Genomic DNA, 12,235 nt, shown 5'->3' on the forward strand with positions numbered 1-12,235 from the left:
GGGAAATACTTTACTTACTTTTAACCATTTATTGTAAAGGATACAACTGAGGAAAAACCAGTTGGAAAAGATGCAGTGTACCACCCTCTCAGCACCTCCTTGGGTTTATAACCTGGAAGCTCATCAAATCTCCGTGTTCAAGAGTTTTTATAAAATTTAATCTCTAGTGCTCTCCTCTTTATCAGAGATCAGTGGATGGACTTGGAAGTTCTAAGCCTCTAACCACTATTTTCTGGTGACCAACCCCATCCTGAGGTTATCCAGGGACCCCCGCCCTAAGTCACCTCATCAGTGAAAATGCAAAAGTGATTTTGAAAGGGGAAGTTCTTATAATAAAGTAAGACTCTCATTGAGAAACTCTAAAGATCTTGGGAGTTCTGTGCCAGACTAGGAACAAAGATCATACATTTCTTATGATAGTGCACCATCTTAATGAGTGTGAGTTGGTTTTGATTTGCATTTTCCCTGATGGTCAGTAGCATTAAGCATTTTTTTCATGTGATTATTGGTCATTTGTATCTCATCTTTGGAGAAATGTCTTGTCCTTTGCCCATTTTTAATTAGCTATTTGTTTTTGTGTTGTTGAATTGTAGGAGTTTTCTGTAAAGAGCTGAGCTCTGTTGCTGTTGCGTTCTTTATATATTCTGGATATTAGTTTCATATTAGATGTTTGCAGATACTTTTTCTCATTCTGTGGGCTGACTTTTCTCTCATGTGGGCATGGTCTTTGATATATGAAATTTTTAATTTTTTTTTCACACAAGAGATTTTATTAAGTGGACAGGCAGAGTGTCTGCCCACAGGGGTGGGGAGAGAGAGAGAGAGAGAGAGAGAGAGAGAGAGAGAGAGAGAGAGAGAGAGAGAGAGAGAGAGAGCAAGGAAGAGACTGAAATTTTTAATTTTAATGAAGTCCATTTTATCTATTTTTTCTTTTGTTGCCTGAGCTTTTAGTGTCAAAAACAAGAAAATATTGCCAAAGCCAGTCATGAAGAACTCCTGTTTTCTAGGAGTTTTACAGTTTTTTTTAGGTATTTTCTTTAGGTCTTGGATCCATTTTTAGTTAATTTTTGCATTGGGTATGCAGAATCCACATTTTTTTTTGCATGTGAATACACAGTTTTTCCAACACTACTTGTTGAAAAGACAATGCTTTTCCTAGAAATTTTGTTTTGTTTATTCCCTTATCTCCAGTGTTCAGCACAATCCCTGACAAGTAATAGATCCTTAGTAAGTGTTTACTGAGTTAGAGATAGATGAAGATTGTTGTTCTTTGTGGGACTCTGCTTCTCCCATTCCACAAAGTAAAATCACTGTATGAGGCTGGCTCCTAGTCTCTTTCTAGAGCCATGTGATTTTTAAACTATGAAATTCTTTTCAGACTACAGAGAAGTATTCCAAGAAGCTACTGGAGATGGTGGAAAATTGAAACATTTAAATTCCTTTGTTAAAAATATTGTATGTTGGAAGAGAGATATTGTGGGACACTTCCTTCCTGTCCTGTTCTCAGCAGGTTTATTTAACTCAAATTCCTAGGAAGCAATCATAATAGGGAACTCCTCTGTTCTGTTATCCAGAGCATACCCCAGCAAGGGGAATTTTTTAAAGATCATTAGAAAGGTGCCCATTTTAATCATTTATCTCCCAAAGGCTTGGTTCCCAGTATGGTGCTTCTGGGAGGCAGTGAAATCTTTAAGTGGTGGGGCTTTGGGGGAGGTTCTTAGATCACGGGGTGGGGGGCATTCCCTCAAAAGGGATTATGGGACTCCAGCCCCTTCTTCGTCCTTCTTCTTATCTTCTTGTTCTTCTTCTTGTTCTCCTTGTATTCCTTCTCTTCCTCCTCCTCCTCCCTCTCCTCTCCTTCTCCTTTCTGGTCACGTGGTGAGTGTTTTTGACCACCATGTATTTTCACCATTACATGCTACCTCCTCAGAGGCCCAAAAGTAATGGGGCCAATTGATTATGAACTGGAAACTCCAAAAGTGTGAGCCAAAATAAACCTTTTCTCTTTATAAGTTTATTATATATCAGTTTTTTTTATAGTAATGGAAAACTAACACAATTTTTCTTTAAGAAAAAGTCATTCAGCACAGCTGGAGATATTTCTGAAATAATGACATTCAACAGGGGGAAAAATGGAAAAGTTAAATGGAAAATAGAAGTCTTGTGTAAGCAAAGTACTTATCTAAAAATAGATGTTTAATCTGTGCTGGTTGAACCCAAAACTAGATGTGATAACTTTTAGTGTTTCTAATCTAAGGACCTCAAAAATATTTTATAAATATGAAAATGGATGATTCATTGATTCATTTATTCAATGGATGCTTATTGAGAGTCTATTACGTACTGGTCACATGCTACTCTATGTGAGGTGCTGGGAAAAGAGCAGTAAACAATGTAGATCAGAATTCCTGCCCTCTGAGAAGGAAGGGTTATTGGGAAAGAAAGGCACTAATCAATATGAATCAGATATGCAGTGCGCTGGATGGTGACAGGTGTGGTAAAAAAACATTTGAGAAGAGGTGGAGGAGGAGCTACACATTTAAATTGGGTGATCAGGGAGGGCGCCATTGAGGTGACATTGGAGCAAAGACCTGGAGGGGAGATGCAGGTGTCTTGTGGGAAGGAATGGTCCAAACTGAGGAGCTGTAACTCCTCAGAGGGACATCAGGGGTTGAGGAGACATCAGGAAGTTGACCAGAATGAGTGCCTGATGGACATTTGTGAATTCTGTCAGCTTTTACTGTGAATGAGGAAGCAGTGGTTGGGAAGGCTTTGTTGAAAGAGAGTTGTGATTTGACTTTTTGTTGTTGTGTTAGCAGTAGACTCTCAGGAGACAAGGGTCTAAGCAGGAACCCCAGTGAGAGAAATGGTGCCTAGGGCAGTTTTTTAACACTGAAGTTAGCAGGAAGGGATGGCATCCTGGAAGCTATGGGCAAACAGGCTGAAATGCTGGCATTGGTTTTCCTGCTCAGCAGACATTTTTCTCAGCATCAAGATGTATTTACTGCCTGGGTAATTTTAAGCAATACCCTATTCATTTAATTGTCCTCCAATGCACTGTATCTTCCTTTAAAAGTAATAAAAACAGAACTGTATTTTTAAGCCTTTTACTGTTTATAATCTGCTATGGTTTTAATGTGCCCCACTCAGTTCATGTGCTGCAAACTTAATCTCCAATCAAGGGTGTTGGAAGGTAGGGTCTAATGAGAGGTTCCACCCATGAATGGATTAATGCCAACTATGAAAAGGCTTGAGACTTTTGAATTCTTTCTCTCTCTTTTTCTCCTTTTCAGGAGTCAAATAAATTTATTTTCTTTATAAATTACCTGGTCTCAGTTATTTTGTTATAGCAAACAGACAAAGCTACATTTATATTCATTCATTAATTTGCACACTGAAAGGAAAGTGAAATGCGGATGAGCAATGCAGAAACCAGGCGAGGAGATCCATGTGTAGAAAGTTTTATATGCCAGTCAGGGTCTGACAAAGGCCATCTGTTGGGAAAAGTGAGAGAGGCAGGAAAAAGTCAACTCTGGGGTATTTTATGGGGCAGTTTGGATGGTATGCGTGTAAGGTCACGTGAGCTGCTTGCATAAGAACTTAAGATGGGCTGACAGGACAAGTAAGGGGATATTCCAGTGGGGTGGTTAATGAGAGGTGGGAAGGGGAGGTTACATTTTAACTCTTGTTTTCTCTGTAAGTACCCCTCTAGGGCAGGAAAGCAACTTATGGTAAGAATTTAAAATGGCTGCATAGATGCTAAGCCTTGGACCTAATACACACTTATTTGCCATTCATTTATTAATTCAACAGGCATTTATTAAACCTCACTGTTTGTCAGGCACACAGTGTACTAAAATTACTCTGAAGTGATAAGATAATGCAGACTGTCTGTATGCTTGTTTTCCATACTAAAGATGGTGCTGTGTACATATTTTTAACAAGATTTTTTTTCATTTATCTTATGGTGGCTATTATGGATGCCAGAGAAAGTAACTGAAGTCATACAATTCTTCTATAGGTAGGAAATTATCATTAGGTGCAGATATATGTAGTTTGGGCTTCAGAGTTGCTGAAGTTGACTAGGAAACACTACGTATAAATTTCATTAAGTGCTTTTTAGAAAACATTTTGTTTCAGTTGTAGTTGCACACAATACATTTATTTCATTTTATTTTATTTTTTTATGTGGTGCTGAGGATCAAACCCAGGGCCTCACGCATGCTAAGCAAGCACTCTACCACTGAGCCACAACCCCAGCCCCCATTAAGTGCTTTAAAAAAAAAAAATCTCAGGGTAGTCCAATTAATAGCAAATGTGCTATTGAAAAAAAAATTTACAGGCTCTTAGTTCTAGTCTGTTCAATATATTTTATCAATGATTTGAATAAGGACTGAGAAAGTCTGTTTACTTTATATTCCAAGGATATCAACTTAATACAATAAATGATGTTCTCAACTTTCCAACCTTAACTAGCCAGTGGGGGTTGGTACCCATTTAACAAGATGATTCAGTGACAATAATGTGGGATTTTCATTTAGATTGGGTGAATAAAGCCCAATGCAGAGGCCTTTCTGCTCAGCTGTTCATGTGAGTAAACCAAATGAGGCAGTAGAAGTAAGCCAACAATGAGACTATGGTAGTTGGAAAGGAGTGACCTATTACTTCACAAATGTAGAGGGTACAATAGAAAATCAGTACTAGATAAATCCCACATGAGTAATTGTTGCAGATGAGTTTCACTGATGGATGCTAAAATCAGGGGAAGGTTAAAATCAGGTTTTATATTATCTTGCAGTATTTTCCCAAGTTGTTGATTTTACAGTGGCAGGTGTGCCTTTAACCAAGTGATCAAGATCTGCTTTACTAGTGTTAAGTCAGATCCATATCATGCACTGCTTGGTGCAGTACACTGAGAAGGACACACATCATTTCGGCAGGCAACTTGTTAAAAATGTCATAGTGACAATACCCTGAAAAAGAAGCATGGAAAGTAATCTGGGATTATTTAGGTTGCAGGAATAGGCATGCCTCATTTTATTATGCTTTGCAGATGTTATGGTTTTTACAAATTGCGGGTTTGTGGCAACTCTGTTGAGTAAGTCTATTGGCAATCTGCTTACAAAAGCTCAGATGATTGTTAGCATATTTTAGTAATATAATATTTTAAAGTTAAGGTCTGTACTTTGTTTTTTAGAAATAATGCTGTTGTACTCTTTTTCCCCCCATAGTTTTATTGAGGTAATATTGAAGTAAAATAAAATGCACATATTTGAAGTATGTACTTTGATCAGTTTTGATATGTATGTAACCACTACAATCATTATAAAAGGCATTTGCATTACTTTTTTAAAATTTGAAATCATGCAGACTGTTTCCTGCATGATTTATTACATTAGAAATCATCTTCTTAAGATATATAGAACCCCACCCCCACATGTCAACTATTTCAAAATTAAATGGCACTTTTATACATATCTCAGGTCCAGGAAGAAAGCACAAGAAAAATAAATAAAAATTGCTTTGAACTAAATGATAATAAAAGCTTAAAATATCAGAATCTCTGGGATGAAACAGTACTCAGATGAACATTTATAAGTTAAAGTACTTGTGTCAGAAAGAAGCTAAAATAAATTATTTTCAAATTATGTAGTAGGAAGGAAAAAAAGAGTAGGAGCATAAATATATATATGAAATAGAGAAGAAATAATACAGATAAAATTTGATAAAAATTAAAAAATCTAGTCAAGAAAAAAGCAAGAACACAAAAATTAATATCAATAGAAAGGGAGATATCAAAATAACCCTATAGATGCTAAAAGTGTATTAAGGTAACATTACAATTGTATGCCAATATATGTGATAGCTTACATAACATCATCTATATTATAGAGGAATCCATGTGCTGCTGAGCAGAAAGGGTATTCAGCCATTGATGGATGAAATATTCTATGTCTGTCTGATAAGTCTAAATTATCAATTGTATTTTTTACTTTTATATCTTCTTTACTTAATTTTTGTTTGGAGGATCTATACAGTGGTGACAGAGACATGTTAAAGTCACCCAGTATTATTGTGTTGTGTTCTATTTGATTCTTGAAATTGAGAAAGGTTTGTTTGATGAATGTAGATGCTCCACTGTTTGGTGCATAAATATTTATGATTATTATGTCTTGTTGATGTATAATTCCCTTAAGCAGTATGAAATGTTCTTCTTTATTCCTCCTGATTAACTTTAGCTTAAAGTCCACTTTATCTGTTAAGATAGAAACCCCTGCTTATTTATTTAACCCATGTGAGTGATATGTGTCTTTCCATCCTTTCACCTTCAGTCTGTGGATGTCTTTGCCTATGAGATGAGTCTCTTGGAGACAGCATATTGTTGGGTCTTGTTTTTTAATTCAATTTGCCACTCACCAATTTGATGAGTTTAGGCCATTAATGTCCAAGGTTATCATTGAGATGTGATCTGTATTCACAGTCATTTGGGTTTATTTCTAGTTTCTAATTTGAAGTAGTTTCTCATTTGATTGATTATTTCTTTAGTGAATTTCTTCCCTTTGCTGTTTTTCACTTTTCTTTTTCATTTCATCTTCATGGAATATTTTGTTGATAATGTTCTATAGTTCAGGCTTTCTAGTTGTGAATTCTTTTAACTTTTGTTTATTATGGAAGGTTTTTATTTCATCTTTATATCTGAATATTAGTTTTGCTGGATATAGGATTCTTGATTGGCATCCATTTTCTTTCAGGGCTTGGTATATGTTATTCCAGGATCTCCTAGCTTTGAGGGTCTAGGTTGAGAAATCAGCTGAGATCTGAATTGGTTTCCCTCTATATGTAATCCGATATTTTTCTCTCACAGCCTTTAAAACTCTATCCTTATTCTGTTTGTTAGGCATTTTCATTATAATGTTCCTTGGTATGGGTTTCTTGTAATTTTGTACATTGGGGTCCTGTAAGCCTCTTGATTTGATTTTCCATTTCATTCTTTAGATTTGGGAAATTTTCTGATATTATTTCATTGAAAAGATTGTGTGTTCCTTTGGTTTGTATCTCCACACCTTTATCTATCCCAGTGAATCTTAAATTTGATCTTTTCATGTTATCTCATAGTTTTTGGAAGTTCTGTTCATGGTTTCTTAACATCTTCTCTCCATGGTCAACTCTATTTTCAAGATTATATATTTTGTCTTCATTGCCTGATGTTCTGTCTTCCAAGTGGTCTAGTCTGTTGGTGATGCTTTCTATTGAATTTTTAATTTGGTTTATTGTTCCCTTCATTTTCAGGGTTTATGCTTTTTATTTTTTCAGGATTTCTATCTCTTTATTGAAGTGATCATTTACTACCTCTGTTTGCTCTCTTACATCATCCTTAAATCTGTTTAACTCAGTTTAACTCTCTAACTGATTCTTAGTCCCATGTCACCTTCAGACCCCAAGTTTCCTGGTCTCAGGTTCAGTCTCCAAAGAATCTTTCCTGCCCCCACAATTCTGAGTTCCCAACCAGATGTGTCTCTCAGCCAGTACTGTAAGCAGCCGGATTGGAGGGGGAAGGGTAGAGCTGGGTGGGTTTCCTTGACCAGTTGTCCCCTGTGTAAACCTCTCTCCACATTTGATTTTCTCTTGGTCTCTTAAGTATACACTGTGTTGTGCTGTGTGTGCTTACTGGGCCTATATTTTAGGTCAAATTTGGGTTTCCAGGAATTGGCTCCCTCAGCTGCCAGCCCCCTTGAAGTGGCTGCAAAAATGGTTCCTTCCTTTGTCCTCCACACACCACCTAGAGAGATGGTGGTTTCTTTCCCCCACACCGGATATTGTACAGCACGTCTTTTAGGTTTGCCGGGCAATGTCCTTGATCTCTAAATGCTCAGATACATGTCTTGGGTCTCTCCAAAATGTGATTCTTTTCATTCCCTTATCCCTCCACTATGCTCACAGAGGAACCTCTCTGGCTGGTGCTTCCAGCTCAGCTGCAGAATTTCTTCCTTATTTTATTATATCCAACCTCCTGAGTCCCTGATCTGCTTTGAATGCCCAGTTTTAAATTCCAGTAAAGTACCCCTGCTCTTTTTTTTTGTTTTTTCTCTTGCTGAGAAAATGCCTGTCTGCTTTCTTGGTTTTGCTCCACAGAGCAGCCAGTAAAGCAATCTCCTCTTATTCCACCATCTTGAAAAGCTCCTGTTGTGATTTTAATAGACTGCATCATAGTGTTCACACTAATAATACATAACTACTTAATGTTTATGTGCACTGGGAAATCAGAAAGCTTTGTATGATTTAGCTCATTGCAATATTTACTTTATTGTAGCGGTCTGGAACAAATCCTATCATAACTCTGAGGTGTGTTTGTACATCTATGTCTGTCCCTGACTAATGGATAATGGACGTTTTTCACTGTCATTTTTTAAGTCTGGCTATTCTCCTAAGTGCAGGACTAAAATCTGTTTTTAAAGAGAAATTTTGTGGTAAGTAGGGCTTCTATATATGGTTTTGCAGGTTGTTCACTATGCATTTCTGGAGTGGCAATGGTTCTCTGATTGTGGTACTTGTACCAGTGGCATTAGTATTTTTGTAAACCTGTTAGAAATACAGATTCCTGGGCACCACCCTGTTATGCTGAATATAAGCTATAGGGATGGGGCCTACAAATCTGTTTTTAATAAAACCTCTAGGTGATTCTTGTACAAATTAAAATTGAACTACCACTAGACACTGTCCAATAGAGTCTTTACCTTTGGAAGTGCTGGTGCACATAAATGTGGGTAGCAGCGCCACTTAGGGTCATCCCTTCAAGCTACAATCACCATCCAGTGATTTTAGATTCTCTGGTATGACTGTTTTCAAAGTGCCCATTATTTTCAGAAGGACTCCACCATAGTGTGGCCCAACCATGACAAGCTCTTTCTGCTTGGCTCCCATGATTTCACTTAATGTCTATCATTGAGTAGTGACAGGTCTTCATGCTACTCCCTTTTCTCCTCTCATCTCCTTCCTTGGCTTATTCCCACCCAACATGGCCTTTCTTTATAGAGGAAACTGCTTGTGCAGCCTTTGTAACCCCATTAGGCTCTGACAGTTAACCATCATGTAGTGAAGGACACTTGGGTTTGCATCCAAAGACGTGGACCTCTGTCTGGAGTCTGTTACTTATCAACTGTACTTATTAACTAAAAACACTGCCTTGTTGCTTAGATATTCCACACCCTGGTGTGACCTAAAGCAAATTTTAAAGTAAAATCTTGACTTTCTTTGGTCTCTCAACTGAAGCATTAGGATACTACCACTTGTTTCTGTGGAATATGAATTGGGCATGACTGGAGGCTGTAGAGGGATCCAGTCAGGTGTGCTAGTGGGTTGGGTCCCTAGGAGGTCATTCCCTGAGTGGGCAGCAAGGCCTGCTCACCTGTCCATCATGGTCAACTGGGAGGCCAACTGGTAAGGATATCTGTAAAGTGACTAGGGAAGGACAGCATGTCTAACATGTTCCTCCGCTGGCCAGCAGAATGGACCCTCTGGAAGCAAGAGCTTCCCAACTGGGTGGGGGCTTACTGCCACTGAGGTATTTTTTCTTTGGATAGCTGTTGTGGGTACAAGGACCTTCCTTTCTGACTCTCTGAAGTCTTTGCCAACTTGGTGCCCAATTGGCATTGGGCATCTTCTCCTGAGTATGGATGACATAGGACAGCCATATACAATATGGATACTATAGGATGTCCATTGGCTGCCTCCTTGATGGTTGTCAGTTCCTTCTGCAGCTTGGTTACTAGGCCTTCTACTAGAGTGGTTCTAGTATTTGAATTGCTTTTCTAGTATTTGAACTACATTTGAAAAATGTAGTTCCTTTTCCTTGCCACAGTCTAGTGGGTCAGACTTGAGTACAGGAGGAGCAGGAGGCCCTTAGTTCCTTAGTCCTGCTTGGAGGCCTGGCCCCTATCTTGGCAGCTGCACAATACCTGTGTTTGTGAGCCTCCATTGAGGCTTTTCACAGGTAAGTTCTGTACTAATGCAGCTTGATTTTTTTGTACCCAAGGACTGGTTTATACTTTGATCTCCACATAGACTCCATAGGTGGACTCAGTCCAAAAATCCAAATGGTAAGGTATTTGGGACTCAGAATCTCCCATTCAGCAACTCCCTTCTACCTTGATGTTACCTGTATATTTAATAAACATGCTTTCATTATCTTCCTCCACATCATGGACACAGACTGGCTGAAAGACAGGGCCAAGCACACTGCAGGTCATGAAAAGTGCTTATCTAGCCTGAATTAATGATAACCTCTGTTGTGGGATAATTAACAACTCCTGATTGTGTCCACATCCTACTCCCTGGAACCTGGGAATATCACTTTCTCTGACAAAAGGGACTTTGCCAATGTGACCAAGTTAAGAAGCTTGAGGTGGGGAGAATATTCTGGAATATTGAGGTAATCACAAGTCTCCTCCTAAGAGGAAACAGAGGGAACTTAGACAGAGACTGGAGTGATGTGGTAGGAGTAGAGGAATGTTCAGCTCTGCAAGGAAGAGAAAGGAGCCTATTCTTCCTGAGATCTCTGGAAGGAAACAGAGTGATCAACAATTTGATCTTAACTCTGTGAAGCTGATGTTGGAACTCCACCTCCAGAACTAAAGGAGAATACATTTGTGGTGTTTTAAGTCACTACATTTGTGGTCATTTGTTACAGCAGCCATGAACAACAAATCCACCACACCCCTAGCTATCATCATTTACTCAGTGATGGCCCACCCAGGCAAGTGGGTGTGGTTACATCCTTGTCTGCCAGGATGTCTTGTTTGACACTGGTCCCAAACTTGCTGGAATTCAAGGGCTCTCTTCTGTCTTTTGCACAGTTGTGTTTTTGTTTTATTGTTTGCTGTGCTTTTTAATGCTAGGGATGGAATCCAGGGTTTTGTGCATGTTAGACAAATATTCTACCACTGACCTATATTCCCCTTTTCACACTGATGAAAATAGTTGGCCCCTAATGACTCCTCAGCTTAAGACTCCTCCAAACCTTGTTTCTCAGACTGAGCCACAACCATTAAAAAAGACTATTTAAAATTAAATATTGAAATGATAAATAAATGAAATAAGAATCAATACTTTTGTGTGAACTTTAGTATTTGTATTGACTGAAAGTATATGTACATATGCATAAATATGCACAGTTCCTTTGAAATCAACTTTATTGGCACATAATTCATATACAAAAAATAAGTTTATTTTAAGAGTACAGTTGGTTTGAAATGAAGTTTTGATTTTTTGTTTTTCTGGTACTGGGGATTGAACCCAGGGTTGCTTTACCCCTGAGCTACATCCCTGGCCTTTTTATTTTGAGACAGTTTTACTAAGTTGCCAAGGCTGACCTTGAACTTGGGATCCTCCTTCCTCAGCCTCCCAAGTCTTTGGGATTACATCCACACACACTGTGCCAGGTAAATGCGGTTTTGAAAAATGTCTATCCTTGTATCTCCACTACCATCATTGTGGTGAGGACTGAAGCATCTCTGAAGGTAAATCTTAAGTACACATGGTAAGAGAAACCTTCAGAATCCAACTTGAATCTCTGTTATTACTTGTGAACTTTTCTTAAGAAAAGAAAAATGGTTCTTCCTTTTCATTCCACATTACCATTCTCTGAACATTTGGTTCTGGGTGCAGAGCCCATAACCCCAATCCCCCATCATCCAACAAATGCCTTAGGACAGATCAGATCTGTCTTCATGGTGATTTTGAACAAGAGAAATGGGACACATCCAATGCTGGCAGCTGCCACTTGCCGCCGAGCAGCGAGACAAACTACATGTACACTTCAGAAGTTCATGAAGCAGCTTCCACTTTATTCGGATAACACCCTCAATATATAAGCAGTCTCATGCATAAGCAATTGTAATCAGATATGTCCATCCAATCCTATTAAAGGTCAAGCAATCACGAGCTCAAGCATACATGTAAGATATATCTGTCCACGTGCTAAGCAGCTGAACTAATTATCATACAGCCAATGGTAACCGCTTCCTGTTTTTCTCAAGGCACATTCAGCATGCCCTTTGGCTCTCTGCCAGTCGCCATCTTGGATGCATGTGGTGTAACCCTGGGCCCCGGGTCTCCCCCGCCACAGGCAGCAGTGACATTCTTAGCCAGCAGCTTCAACCTTCTGCAAATGGTGTGGAAGCGTGTTTGGTTTTGTATCTTCCTGATGTTTTGTCTGGCTTAGGCTCTAAACATTTTA

The sequence above is a fragment of the Sciurus vulgaris genome, assembly GCF_902686455.1.
Source record: "Sciurus vulgaris genome assembly, chromosome: 4".
Classification (NCBI taxonomy): domain Eukaryota; kingdom Metazoa; phylum Chordata; class Mammalia; order Rodentia; family Sciuridae; genus Sciurus; species Sciurus vulgaris.